The sequence below is a fragment of the Armigeres subalbatus genome, chromosome 1 (genome assembly GCF_024139115.2).
Source record: "Armigeres subalbatus isolate Guangzhou_Male chromosome 1, GZ_Asu_2, whole genome shotgun sequence".
Lineage (NCBI taxonomy): Eukaryota > Metazoa > Arthropoda > Insecta > Diptera > Culicidae > Armigeres > Armigeres subalbatus.
The window spans coordinates 236,551,818-236,566,791 of record NC_085139.1 but is presented as its reverse complement, the minus strand read 5'-3'; positions in this window follow the sequence as shown (position 1 = coordinate 236,566,791).

The window sequence follows — 14,974 nt, the reverse complement described above, 5'->3', positions numbered from 1 at the left end:
TTAGGAATTCGAATCAAGTTTTCGTTCGGGATCCGACCAACATTCCATCAGGAATCCGGTCAAGATTACATTTGAAATCTATTGAAAATTTCGCAAGGAATCCGGCAAGAATTCTGCAAGGGATCCGTTTGAGTTTTCGTTATGAATCAGGGCAAAATTCCGTCTAGAATCTTGAGAAAGTTTAGTCTGGAATCAAAATAGGATTCTTTGTGGATTTCATACGTAATCAGAATCGGATTCCAAACGAAATCTTGAATGGATTCCAGAAGGAATCTTGACCAGACTCCAGACAATATTTCCCCAGATTGCAGGCAGAATCCTTACCGGATTCGAGACAAACAAAATCTTGACTGGATTCCAGACGGAATATTAATCGAATTCCAGACCGAATCTTGACCGGAATTCACACGGAATCTTGACCAGATTCCAGACGAAAACTTGACTGAATCCCAGACGTAATCATGACCGGATTACAAATGGAATCTTCATCAAATTCCAGATGAAATATTGGCCAAATTCTGGAAGAGTTCTTGACTAAATTCCAGAAGAAATCCCTACCAGGTCCCTGACCGAATCCTCAACAGATTCCAGAGGGAATACTAAACAAGATTCGAATCGAACAAAATCTTGACCGGTTTCCAAACAGAATCTTAATCGAATTGCAGACCGAATCTTGACCGGATTCCAGACGAAACCTTGACCGGATTCCAGGGGTAATATAGACAGGATTACAAACGGAATCCTTAACAGATTCCAGAAGGAATCCTGACAAAATTCTAGTCGGAAAACTTAACCGGATTCCAGACAGAATCCTATCAGGATTCCAGCCCAATCTTTCATAAGATTCTAGACGGAATTCTGACCAGATTCAAAACAAATCCTTAAACGGATCTCTAACAGAATTCTTGATGGATTCCAGACAAAATCTTGACTGGATTCCGAACGAAATCTTGAATGGATTTCAGGCAGAATCCTGACCGAATTCCAAACGGGAATCTTGACCAGATACCAAGAGAAATCCTAACCGGATAGAAGACGAAGTTTTCACCAGATTCCAGACGGAATCCTGACCAGGTTACAAACGAATTATCGACCGAATTCTAGACGGAATCTTGACCATCAAGACGAAAATTTCATATTCCAGACAGATTCCTGACCGGATTCCAAACTAAATCTTGACCGGATTCCTGGCGAAATTTTCACCAGACGGGATCCTAACTGGATTCCAAACGTAATCTTGACCGGATTTCTGATGATCTGATCACGAACGAAAATTTGATTCGGATTCCTAACAGAATCTTGACCGGATTCAGGACGAAATCTTGATCTAGTTCCGAACAGAATCCTGACCAAATTGCAGTCAAGAATCCTGACCAAACTGCAGTCGAGAATCTTGACCGGCCTCCGAATGGAATCCTTACCGAATTCCAAACGGGAATCATAACCAGATTTCAAGTGGAATCCAGAATAGTTTCAAAAGTTTGAATCCTGTCGTGATTTCTGGTTCTTGATTCACCAAATCGTCCATAGTGGTTACCACACCAGACGATGTGCCCATCACGTTCGGAGTATGTAGTCTTAAATCTCTTGATAAAATCTAGATTTGAATTCTCAAAAGCTTCTCGATTCCTTCCAATTTGATGCGTTCGTCATGCCAGTTAGTTAAATTTATATTTATTTCCAAGCATCTGTGTTTTACAATGTTGTCAGTGTTTGGCCTCTCGCCTAAATACCCGGATGAGCAGCTGTAATACCAATCTAACCCTAAATCGCCACGAGTATCTTGATCTATGCCCCTTGTCCCTTACTAGTTGTTGATAATAAGATGATATCGATTGTAAATATAATAAAGTCCCGGCTCCGTTAAGTGTTATACACGCCTGAGTCTGTCAAATGAACGCAATAGATAAAAAAATGAAATCAGCGCCCTAATAGCTTCTTGGTCGGAGTGCATGCAACGATCCCTAAACCGATCTTTACACTCACCAAAGCGCTCGTGTAATGTTTTGATCCCGGCCAGACGGTGGACCTCAGAAGTTCGTGTCCTGGAAGAAGTGTTTAGGATCATCCTCGGGTACTTGTTTTGAACTCATTGTAGCTTCTCAGATGATTAGTTTTTGAGCAGCTCATCCAGACCGGCATGCCGTATTCGATCACAGGAAGGATGATTTGCTTGTAGACAGCAAGCGTATTTTTCAGGGTCAATGACGACCGGCGGTTGATCAAAGAGTACAGCAGTTTCAGCAAAACGTTACACTTCGTCACCGTCTTGTCAACCTGTTGCCTGAAAACAAGCTTGCTGTCGAGGGTCAAGCCAAGGTAGTCGGCCTCATTGGCCCATTCCACAGTCGCCATTGAGGATGATTTTACAGTCCCCAGGCGGAACAAGTTTAGGGGATTTATAGTGGGAAAAAATGAAGACCGCGTTGATACAGATCTTCCAGCTGGTGAGGTACTCTGTCAGGGCATCCAGCCCTCGTTGGAGTTTTGTCACAAGCGCTCTGATCACTCTACCATTGTAGACGATGGAGGTGTCATATGCGAACAGAGACAGAATGCCACCTTCTTGAGGTTCTAGCATGTCGGATGTGAATATGTTAAACACCAGGGTCCCGAGGGAACTACCCTGGGGGACGCCCGCGACGATGTTGTGCGCATTGGAACTAGCTCCGCTGACTGAGACCCGGAATGTCCTTGCCGACAGGTAATTGTTGATGATTTTCACCAGGTAGCTGAGGAGATTGTAGCGTTGTAGTTTGTACACCAGGCCATCATGCCATACATTGTTGAATGCTTTCTCGACATCGAGTAAGGCCATGGTGGATGTTTTAGAGCCATGGTGGACGTTGGCGTATGGTCGAACGACCACGTCGGAAACTAAACTGTTCCTCGAGCAAGATGTTGTGGTGTTCGGCAGACTCAAGTAATCGGCTGTGAATTACCTTTTCAAACAGCTTGGATAACCCTGAAAGAAGGCTGATGGGGCGATAATTTTTCGGAGAGGAAGGATACTTCCCAGGCTTCCGGATGGGGATGACTTTGGCTGATTTCCAGGACGATGGGAAGTAGCTGAGACAGAGACACTGTTTAAAAAGAACAACGAAAGGTGCTTGAAGAATGGATGTTTGAGCTCGAGATTCAGGATGCTGTCGAAGCCTGCGGCCTTCATGTTTTTCGATGATTTGATATAGGCCACCAATTCGCCAGCTGTGATCTCCAACTCCTCCGAAAGGACGTTGGGAATAAGATGGATGTTGTTATCAAGCTCTCTAACGGCTGCTTCGTATGGACTGACGATGTTCTGTCCAAGATTGTGCGGGTTGACGAAGTGACGACCTGAAGAGCCAGTGCTGTCTAATGGGACCAAAGGTGGAATGGGCCGAGGCTTAAGATTTTAGAATTTTGGTTAGCTTCCAGAACGGCTTAGTACAGTCTGGGAGAGCGCGGATCTTATTGGAAAATTCACTATTTCTGAGGTCCACCATTCAGGTCTGGACAATGTTGGTCATACGATTTCACCGGGTCTTAAGCGCAGGCAGCTCAGTACGTTTGCATTTCGCAGACGGATCAAATCTTTGGTGAGTGTTTCGATGGCTAGGGTGTTGCTTACTTGCGGTGCCTTTGGAACATGCTGTTCGCGGGCTAGAGAAAGCGCCTCCTGGATGACATGCTGCTGCTCGTCGACGTTGCAACCGACCCCAGTCGACTTGGTGATAGTTACGCCGGGTTGGCTCGTGCCGATTCACCGAAGATCCAACTACCGCCACCACCGGATAGTGGTCCGTCCTGGAAGACGACCGGCTGGGAGACGTGATGGTTCATGTTCGTGATGAAGATGTCGAGCGTTGCATGGGCCCTAGACCGAGTAGGGCTGTCAGGGCTCAGAATGGTGTAGACGGTGTTTCACCACGATTGGTGCTTTGTGTTCAGGTCTCCGGCGATGATGAACTGCCCCGAATGAGCTCGACTATATCCCTCCGTAGTTCGGCCGACGTGCCGTCGTCGACCTTGGCTTGTGTGGGACAGTAAGCCACGATGAACGTGACGGCTCCGACGGAGGAGGTGACTTCCACTCCAACGGCTTCGATGATTTTGAGCTTGAAGCTCGGCAGCAGGCGGCAGGCGATGTTGCTCCGCAAGGCGATTGTCACTCCTCCCCCTCTGGAGCTTGTTCGATCGAATCTCACCAATCTAAAACCCGGAATTGTTGCACTTACATCGAGCTTCAGGTGGGTTTCAGTTTTCATCACCGCGTCAATCTCCAACTACTCAAGGAAATCGCTGAGCTCAATGATTTCAATCTTGAGCGAGCAAGAGTTCCAGTTTGCCAGGCCCATCCTAGAAGCCATTTTCTATGATGAAAAGGCCCAGAATGTAGATCTGGTCGAACCGGGATTTGCAGCTTCGAAGCCGAGCCGAGCGGAGCTGAATTCTCCGGGGGTAGAGGATGCTCATCTTGCTGCTGGCGGAATCCAGGAGAAGGGAGCGGGGCCATACCGCTCCGGCTGCACCTGCGGCAGCTGCGACTGCTGCTTCTTTCGTTTCTTTGGCGGATTGCCGGTATCGTCGATTAACAACAATGAATATACGTTGCTTTGCAAAAGCTGCTTGGAGCAGTGTTGTGCTGAATCATAATCAGGCGATAATGATTGCAATTTTCATGTGAAAACTTTTCACGTGAAAACAGTAGGCGAGTTGTCGCCGGCGACAACTTCTCAAATAATGTACTCAAACGATAATAAGCACAGAATTTTCATTCAAACATTAATCTTTACTATGATCAGCTAATTGTCAACAGTCACGTTATATCTTCTATTTGACGTTATGGTTTCATGGTAGTAAGGAAAAAGTGTTCAAAATGTAACGGTAAGTGCTTCAAATCAAGATACGATTTTCAAACGATTCTTAATCGCTGGGGAGTTTTTATCATTTGATAATTTAAAAGTAAGATCACGGGTGAGTTTGATCATCCTCGATTTTTTGAAAATTTGATTTTTCCCAACCCTGGCTTGGAGTAGACCTGTGCGCCGCCGTGTCGCGCCGCACCGCCGCCGGTGGTTTTACTCACACCGACGATTTTGGGTCGGCGCGCCGCCGATCATAATTTTGCTACGCCGATGACTAATCGCAATAAAAAAAATCAATTTACTTAGTCGAGACAAGTACAAGACAGTTTAAGACAAAATACTTTTTCTCCGAAAATTCCTTACGAATTTCTTCAGAACACCCTTTACGAATTTCTTTAGGAAATTCATTATGGAATGTATACGAAAGAAATGTTTCAGGAATCCCTACGAAAAATAAGCTAGAAATTCGTTCAAAGACTCCTTAAGAAATTCCTCTGGAAATACTATAATGAATTTCTTTGGAAATTGTTTATCAACACTTTTTTAGAGGAAAAAATCGTGAGGAGTTATCAAATGAATTTTTGGAGGAGTTTTTGAAGAAATTCCTGGGGGGTATAGGAGTTTCCTAATAAAGAGAGTCTGAATCGATTTTCAAAAATAATTCCCGTTGGAACTGCTTAAAATATTTTTGAAGGTATTTCTAAAAGACTTCCCCAAAGAATACCTAAAGGAATTTCCAGAGAAATCGATAAAGGAATGTCTGAAGGTATTTGTACATGAATTTATGAATAAATAGAATTTCAGAGGAAATGCCTACTGGTAGGTCTTAAATAATTCCTAAACAAATCCAGGAATTCCTTAGGATTTTTTTTTAATCGATTTGCAGTTTTCCTCGGAATTTGCCCCAGGGAGTCCTACAAGACTCATCCAGAAACGAATTCCAGAAAGTCTTTCGGATTTTTTCGGATATTTCTTGGGATTTCCCTCAGGAATTGGTTCGGAAATTCATCCAAGCATTCTTCCAGAAATTTGTTAAGGAAAACCGTGGGAAAATCGTTGAGATATTCATCCGAAAATTTCGAAATTCTTCTAAGAGCTTTTTAGGTATACCTTGCAAAGTTCTGAGACAAAATTTCCTTAAGAACTCTTGAACAAGTTCCAGAAAGAATATTCAAGAAACTCCTGAAGGATTTTTCAAAGTAACTACTGAAGGAATTTCTGATAGTCTTAGATTTCTCCGCCATTTCCTTTGGACATTCCGTCAAGATTTCGTTCAGAAACACGGATATACCTTCTGAAAATCCTTCACAAATTCTTTTTTAAATATCTACGGAAAATAATTGAGGAGTTTCTTAGGTAATTGTTTCAGTATTCCTCCAAAAACTCTCTAAAAACTCCTACAGAAATTCAATTACGGATTACTTTGAAAATTTCATCAAGTTTTGAAAATTTGCTTAGGAATTTCTTCGAAAATTAATTGAGAAATTCCAGTGGATGATACTCTTCGGATTTTTTTTTTTTTTTTTTTGAAATTCCTCTAGGGGTTCCTTAGCAAGCTCCTTGTCATTTTTTTCTGAAATTACCTTAGGATTCTTTCAAATCTACCATAAGCAACTTCTAGAAAAAAAAATTTCCGCATGATCCTTTGAAAATATCTCCAGTAAATTCTTTGGTTACTTTAGGAATCTACCTATACTTACTTGATACTTAATGGGCTACAGCTCTAGATGAACCTACGCCGCATGGAGTATCCTTCTCCACTGGATTCTATCCTGGCCAATCGCTTCCAGTCGCCCTGAACATTGAGCGCCCTCAGGTCCTCTTCAACTGCAAAAAGCCATCGTGTACGCGGCCTTCCACGAAGCCTGTGGCCTCTTCCTGGTTCTGTACTAAACATTATCTTCGCTTGATGTTCTTCCGGCATACGAACAACGTGACCAGCCCACCATTGTCTGCCGTGTTGAATAAGCTTAATAATATCCAGCCCTTTATACACCTGGTACAACTCGTGATTCATGCGACGCCGCCAGATACCGTTCTCCTGTTTACCGCCGAGTATTGTTCGCAGCACCTTACGCTCAAACACTCCGAAAGCTCTCCGATCAGCCTCCTTCAACGACCATGTCTTATGGCCGTATAAAGCCACCGGAAGAATAAGAGTAGTAAACAGCGCGAGTTTTATTTTCGCTTGAAGACTACGGGACTTAAGCTGGTTATGAAGTCCGTCATAAGCCCTATTTGCAGCTGCAATACGCCTTTTCACCTCGCGGGTAACATCATTATTGCACGTCACTAATGTTCCAAGATACACAAATTCTTCTACCACTTCAAATTTTTCATCATCCAGCACCATTTTGCTACCACCACCACTAATGACCCACGTTGATTGCCAGCGACCATGTACTTCGTTTTGCTGGTACGGCACGGCGATCAATCCCGATAACTGTGAAAAGTTAGTAGTGCGAAGTAGGTAGTGAGACGTCTCACTACTCACCTCATGCTTAACTCACTTTTTGCAGTGAGAAGTAAGAAATGAGGAATGAGAATTGAGACGTCTCTCTTCTCATTCCTAATTTCTCATTTTTCAAATAACCTATTCGGCCTAAAGACCCATTCGGCCAAATGACCCTTTCGGCTAAACGACCTTTTCGGCCAAATGATGTTCTCGGCCAAATGACCCTTTCGGCCTAAAGACCCATTTGTCCAAATGACCCTTTGGCCAAATGACCCTTTCGGCTAAACGACCCTTTCGGCCAAATGACCCTTTCTGCCAAACGACCCTTTCAGCCAAAGGACCCTTTCGGCCAAATGACTTTTGGCCTAATGGTCTGTTCGGCAAAATGGTATATTCGTCCAAACAACTTTCGGCCAAATGACATTGGCAAAAAGATGCAGACTATCGAATTCTCGGAGTGTTTGAGCAGAAAATACTGCGCGGTGGAGAATAGTAAATGGCGCAGACGAAAGAATGAATCACGATTGTACCAAGTTTATAAAAATGCAGACAAAGGCAGGCTGATAAAATATGGCAGATTACAGTGGGCTGAACATGTACTGTGTATGCCGGAAGAGAGACCAGCAAAAAACCTTTCAAATGCCTGGAAGATGATGCCGGCTCCGGGGTAGACCCCGGACTCGGTGTCTGTGTGCAATCAAGGAAGATGCTCGTGCAACCGGTGTGCAGGGAGACTGGCGACTGGCGGCCCAAGAACGGGCAGGAATCCTCAGGAATTTTCTTCACGACATTCTCCACTTATTGGGCTGCGAAATGGTGAGTTGACATCCGGGAAAGGGGCGCCTAACATAGCTCTGGTCCTCACAAGTTCCAATACTCACGCTTCCACGGGTCTTCCGATGACAATTGACCGCCAGCTAAGGGTTGCGTACTTAGCTGGTAGTGCAGCCTGGGCACTGTTGACCTTCTGACATCAGCTAGAGCAGAGGTTCCCAAACTTTTGGATATGCGACCCACCTAGCAGAACCCCATATTGCTTGCGACCCATCAGGTACCAAATGCATTGATTTTGTGAAATTAGATAAAAATGAGATCGCGTTAGATTGGACAAATCATAATTAATTGCTTTATATCCCATCATTGTCAAAACTACGTCAAGTTTTTGGATTGGATTTGGGTTGGATTTGAAATTTATTCAGATTGGATTTCGATTTGATAAGGATTGGATTTAAATTGGATTTGAATTAGATTAGGATTAGGATTTTAAATGGATTTGGATTTGATTTAGATTGGATTCGAATTGGATTAGGATTGTTTTTGGATTGGGTTCGGGGTTTAGATTTGGATTGTATAAGACTTCGTTTTACTTGCCCAAATATCGTATAACAAAAAAAAGGCCGTTAACCTCGTCAGGTTTGTTGTTCTTTAATCATCCAATCATTACTTAGATCCTAATTCTAAATATGGAATAGATTTGTGGGACAAAATAGTAAGAAAACCATTTGTCATAAGACGAGTTTGTACCATCCCATTTAATTCCACCACTTAATTGTACCTTGACAGATACGTATTTCGACCTTACTGCTAAGTCGACATGCGTATCTAAAAACTCAAAATAATTTTCTTAACAGTAACAAAATTATGAATTTAAATTTGTCTTTCGCGACCCACCACTGAACAGCCCGCGACCCCCTGGGGGTCGCGACCCACAGTTTGGGAACCTCTGAGCTAGAGTGAGAGGGTGCGTACTGTGGGGTCTGCCTAGGATGTGGTGGGGTTCGACAGTGTGCTCTGTTGAACTTCTATAAAAAGCTGCATGTGTCCCCAAGCAGGCCCTATCAAAGCGACCGTGTGCCGCTCAAAGCGCACTAGCCTAGTCCTGGTGTTGGGTGGGACTTTAAACAAATTTGACCCGACTGATCGAGCGTCTGTCCACCAAGGAGGTGCGGCTCCAACAGCGTCTGTTCTGGCATCCAGCGGCTGAGTATGAAATGCTATTCCCCGGAAGCTATACCTAAGATGGCAGCCCCATCCCGGTGGATAGGGAACCTTGGGCCAACAACCTACTGTTCCCGAAACATCAATTTGTTCGAGAATCCGATAATGAAAGAATACGGACTGATTTTACGGCGACGACTCTTAGCGCGAAACAACGGACACGAATAGGAACATGGAACGTTTTAACCCTAGCCCAGCAGGGTAAATTGGCACAACTTGCCAATGAGGCACGCCGCATGAAGCTTGAGATCCTGGGACTGAGTGAAGTCCGTTGGCCAAACTTTGGAGAACACAGAACGCCGTCGGGACAAGTTCTGCTATACACTGGTTTACGAGGTGAACACGCTCCCCGGCATCGCGGAGTTGGCTTCCTACTAAGCGCTCAGGCACACTCTGCGCTTATGAAGTGGGAACCTATAAGTAAAAGGATAATCGTTGCCAGATTTAGAACACGGGTCCGAAACCTTACTATAATCCAATGTTATGCGCCAACCGATGCTGCCGATCTGCAAGACAAAGAGAACTTCTACAGTCAACTCAATGCCGTCGTAGATAGAATTCCGAAGGGTGATATCAAGATCTGTTTGGGCGACTTCAATGCGAAGATCGAATCCGACAACTCGAACCATGAGCGCATTATGGGACGCCATGGTCTCGGAGAAATGAGCGAAAACGGAGAGCTGTTCGCAGAATTTTGTGGTAATAACGACATGGTGATCGGGGGATCGCTCTTCCCTCATCGACCGGTTCACAAGGTCACGTGGGTCTCCCGTGACGGCTTTACAGAAAATCAAATCGACCACATCTGCATCAGCCGAAATTGGAAACGGAGCCTTCTTGATGTACGGAATAAACGTAGTGCCGATATCGCGTCTGATCATCACCTCCTCATCGGCGAAATAGGCCTGCGCATTGCGCGGATTCGTCGGCAGGAGGAAAGAGTTGGACGACGATTCAATACACGCCGACTGGAAGATGCCACGGTGAAACGGTCCTTCGTTGAAGAACTGGAGACGCGTGCTGCAGATATTCCGGAAGGTGGCAGCGTGGAAGACCAATGGACCGCCATCAAGAATGCCTTCATCGCCACCAGCGAGAACAATCTGGGCGAACTACGCACCCAGAGAAAACAATGGATCACCGATGAGACCTGGAGGAAGATAGAGGAGCGAAGAGAAGCCAAAGCCGCGATAGAGCGATCGAAAACCAGAGGAGCCAAAGTCTTAGCCCGTCAACGATACACGGCTCTTGAGAAGGAAGTAAAACGCTCATGTCGACGGGACAAGCGAGCGTGGGCAGACTCTCTGGCCGACGAAGGAGAGAGAGCCGCCGCAACCGGGGACATTCGCCTCCTCTACGATATCTCACGACGCTTAAGCGGGGCGAAGATGAATGCAACGATGCCTGTGAAAGACGCGAATGATCAGTTATTGACCGACCCAACTGACCAGCTGAAACGCTGGTTCGAGCACTTCGAACAACTTTTCAAGTGCCAACCAGGCCATCACCACCTCGGCATGATCTGCCTAGGATCCGACGTATAACACGCGTCAATACCGAAGCTCCATCACTGCTAGAGATTCAAACAGCCATCCAAAGCATGAAATCGAATAAAGCCCCAGGGTCGACCGCATATCAGCCGAGATGCTCAAAGCTGACCCCATGACATCCGCTCAACTACTGCATCGTTTATTTCGTAATATCTGGGACACCGCAACTTTCCCGGTCGACTGGATGCAAGGTATCTTAGTGAAGGTGCCCAAAAGGGTGACCTGACTGTATGCGATAACTGGCGAGGCATTATGTTGCTGTGTACCGTTCTCAAAGTTCTGTGCAAAATTATCCTAGCCCGGATTCAGGAGAAGATCGATGCGACTCTCCGGCGGCAGCAAGCCGGATTCCGTGCCGGAAGATCCTGTGTGGACCATATTGTCACGCTCCGCATCATTTTGGAGCAGGTTAACGAATTCCAAGAGTCCCTTTACTTGGTATTCATTGACTACGAAAAAGCTTTCGACCGTCTCAATCACGAGAATATGTGGGGCGCCCTGAGACGCAAGGGGTTCCTGAGAAAATCATCGGCCTCATCGAAGCACAGTACGAGGCCTTTTCGTGTAGAGTGCTGCACAATGGGGTCCTGTCCGACCCTATCCGGGTCGTAGCTGGTGTGAGGCAAGGATGTATTCTATCACCGTTACTGTTCCTCATCGTAATCGATGAGATTCTGGTAGATGCGATTGACCGTGAACCAAACCGCGGGCTGTTATGGCAGCCTATAACCATGGAGCACCTAAACGACTTCGAATTGGCGGATGACGTTGCACTCCTCGCGCAACGGCGCTCTGATATGCAGAGTAAGCTCAACGACCTTGCCGATCGCTCCTCCTCGGCAGGTTTAGTCATCAACGTCAACAAAACCAAATCGTTGGATGTAAACACGGTGACTCCTTCCAGTTTCACAGTAGCCGGGCAACCAGTGGAGAATGTTGAAAGCTTCCAATATCTTGGTAGCCAAATGGCGTCAGACGGCGGTACCAAGATCGACATAGGCGCACGGATCAAGAAAGCAAGGGCTGCCTTTGCGAGTTTAAGAAATATCTGGAAAAACAGGCAGATAAGTGAACGCAACAAAATATGAAGTTTCAACTCTAACGTGAAATCTGTGCTGTTATACGCCAGCGAAACATGGTGTGTATCAGTGGAGAACACTCAACGGCTGCAGGTGTTCATTAACAGATGCCTGCGGTATATAATTCGGGCCTGGTGGCCTCACAACTGGATCTCAAACAACGAGCTCCATCGTCGTTTTCACCAGAGGCCGATAACAACAGAAATTCGGGATCGGAAGTGGGGCTGGGTCGGCCACACTCTACGTAGGGGCGGAAACGAAATCTGTAAGCAAGCATTAGACTGGAACCCAGCGGGACATCGCAGCAGAGGCAGACCCAGAGGCTCATGGCGGCGAAGCCTCAATAAGGAAATAAAAGAAGTCGACGGAAATCTAACCTGGCAACAGGTTAAAGCGATAGCCGGGCATCGCTCAGGATGGAGATCTTTCAAGTCGGCCCTTTGCACCACCGGAGGTGTACAGGATCCATAAGTAAAGTAAGTAAATTCTCCACTTATTTTGATTTTTTTTTTTAGAATTCCCTTAAATATCCATTCAAAGCTTTTTTGAAAATTTATTCGGAAATTTATTTGAAGTTCTGTTAGGAATTACTTTGAACATGTCTGTGAGGATTTCTTCGAAATTTTCCGGAAGGGTTCCTACTAATTTTTCTCAGTTCCCAAAGTTTTTTCGGAATTTTTTCAAAAATATTGCCGTATTGCCTTCATAAACTTTTTCTGACATTACTTCAGGAAATATTTAGGAAATTCCTTTGGAAAACTCTTTTAGGAATTCCATCGGAAATTAGTTCATAGTTGAATAAATTTCCGAATGAATTCCTGCAGGATTAGCTCTACTAAAGGAATTTCCCAAAGAGAACGTGAATGGTTTTTAGAAAGAATACCCATACAAATTTCTGTAGGAATTCTCATAGAATTTTACGAAGGAATTCCTTATGAACTCTACTAAGACATGTCTGTACAAATTTCCTAAAGAATAATCTAGTTTCCTCCAGACATTCCTTCAGGGACTTACACAAAGAACTTTTTAACCAAATTTCAGGAAAAATATTAAATTTGATTGGTCATCCCCAGTCTTACTCAGCTAGTTTTTATTTTTATTTATGTTGATCGTATCATTTTATTATAAATAACATTTTGAAATCAAGTATTGATTAGTGTCGCCTGCAATTGACTATTTAGAATGTGCTGCTTGATGATCGGCAAACGTAGAATGTTGCAATTTTAATCCACTGAAGTCGATTTGTATACGGGCGATTCCAAAAACCCGCATTAAAATTGATTTTTCCAGTCATTAAATTTTTCATCCACGCCGGTTCACGCCACCGCCGATAAAAGTCAACGGCGCGCCGCCGTGACGCCACCGCCGCCGGGGCAAAAGTGACCACCACGCCACCGCCGCCGATGATATGACCGGCGCACAGGTTTAGCTTGGAGGCGTGACCCGCGCCTCCAAGAGCAGTGCGCTTAGGCACCTTTAACGCGACCGAATCGGCCACCGAGTCTCCCATGACGGGTCCGGGAGGAATAATAACGCTGACTGTCTTCCAGACGAAATTTTCACCAGATTTCAGATGAAGTCTTGACATAATTCCAAACGGATACAATTCTGACAGGGGATACAATTCTGATCGAATTCCAAACGAAATCCTAACCGGATACCAGAACGAAATGGTGACCGGAACTGGAAGAGTTGGCCATGTTCCCTGATAATACCTGAATGAAATATTTCCCCTAATGTCCCATACTGATCGCAGCCTTGGCGTCCCAAATGAGCCTATCCTTTTGCTCACGTAGATGCTGAACCACTCCCAATGGCAGAAACCACAAGCGATTTCGGTTGATCAAGTCCAGTTCGACTTGAGTTACTTTGTATGCACTTGATCCCCAAGTGAAGGATCTTTCGCAATCTTTCGCTCCAGTCCCACAAGTCGTCTAAACGCTATCTGATAAACGTAAAGAATTGCTTGATTGTAAGTTCGCCATGGTAGTTCCGTTTCAAAACAAGCTCGAACTGGTGGTTTCACATGGCTCATTCATTACTAACGAGAAAGCGAAGTTGATCTGCTTTTCTTTGGTTCGACAGCTTCACAGCCGGCGGAACAGACTCATAGTGAGCTACGTCATTTCTCTCGGAAGAAGAGTTCTTTGGACTGCTTGTCAGCAGGGCCCACATTTCGTCAGGCGTAAGTATTACGCTATGAGGAAGAATTGCGGTCGCTGCGAAGCGTTGTTGCACAGAATATTGGTTTGGCTGAAATGCCGGAAGGTTGGGCAAAGTGTAGCGCAGAGGCGGAAGTTGCTAATCTTTCAGCGGCGGAAGCGGTTTTCGTTGTCGCCCTGAATAGCGCCGCAATTGGCGCACTGTGTCTCGTCGCGTTACGTCAACCTCAACAATTATATTATGTTATTATATGGAAAAGTGTACTTATCTTCCGAAGGACCGCAAAAATATCGGTCAAAAGGATCATGACTTACACCTACTTCCGCCAATCCTACGGCACCGGATTCTACGGTTGTGCTGGAACCGTGTACCGCATTATACGATACAATGCTGTATTCACAATGCAATGATGTGTGCCGTAGCTATTTGGGCCATATATTGCATCTGTGCATCCACAGTCGAAGCAGCTAACGGTGCATCATTCATTTTTTTACAAATGGCAACCGCGTGCGTCACCCCAGTTTACAGAAGGGAATCCCCACAACCCAACAGATGCTTTTGGATGCGCTCAGTAGGGGCTCGATGTTGTTTACTGATCAAAGTGCTTTGAATGCGCTGATAGAAGAACATTTTGCTCTAATTATGACAACAAAGTCTTTATCGCCCGTTATTCAGTGCTTGTCATTGCTTCTGTTTACTCGTTCAGAGAAGCAAATCAACTGTTAGCTCCTGGAATTCAGTTTATCATCTGGATCTTGAGAACAGAATGTGTAACACCCACTCAAACGTCAGTATGGACGTAGAAACTACTTTCGAAGAAGGACTGATTTTCGGTCATCGTACTTTCGTATTCATAAAATTTTGAATTTAACATCGAATTGT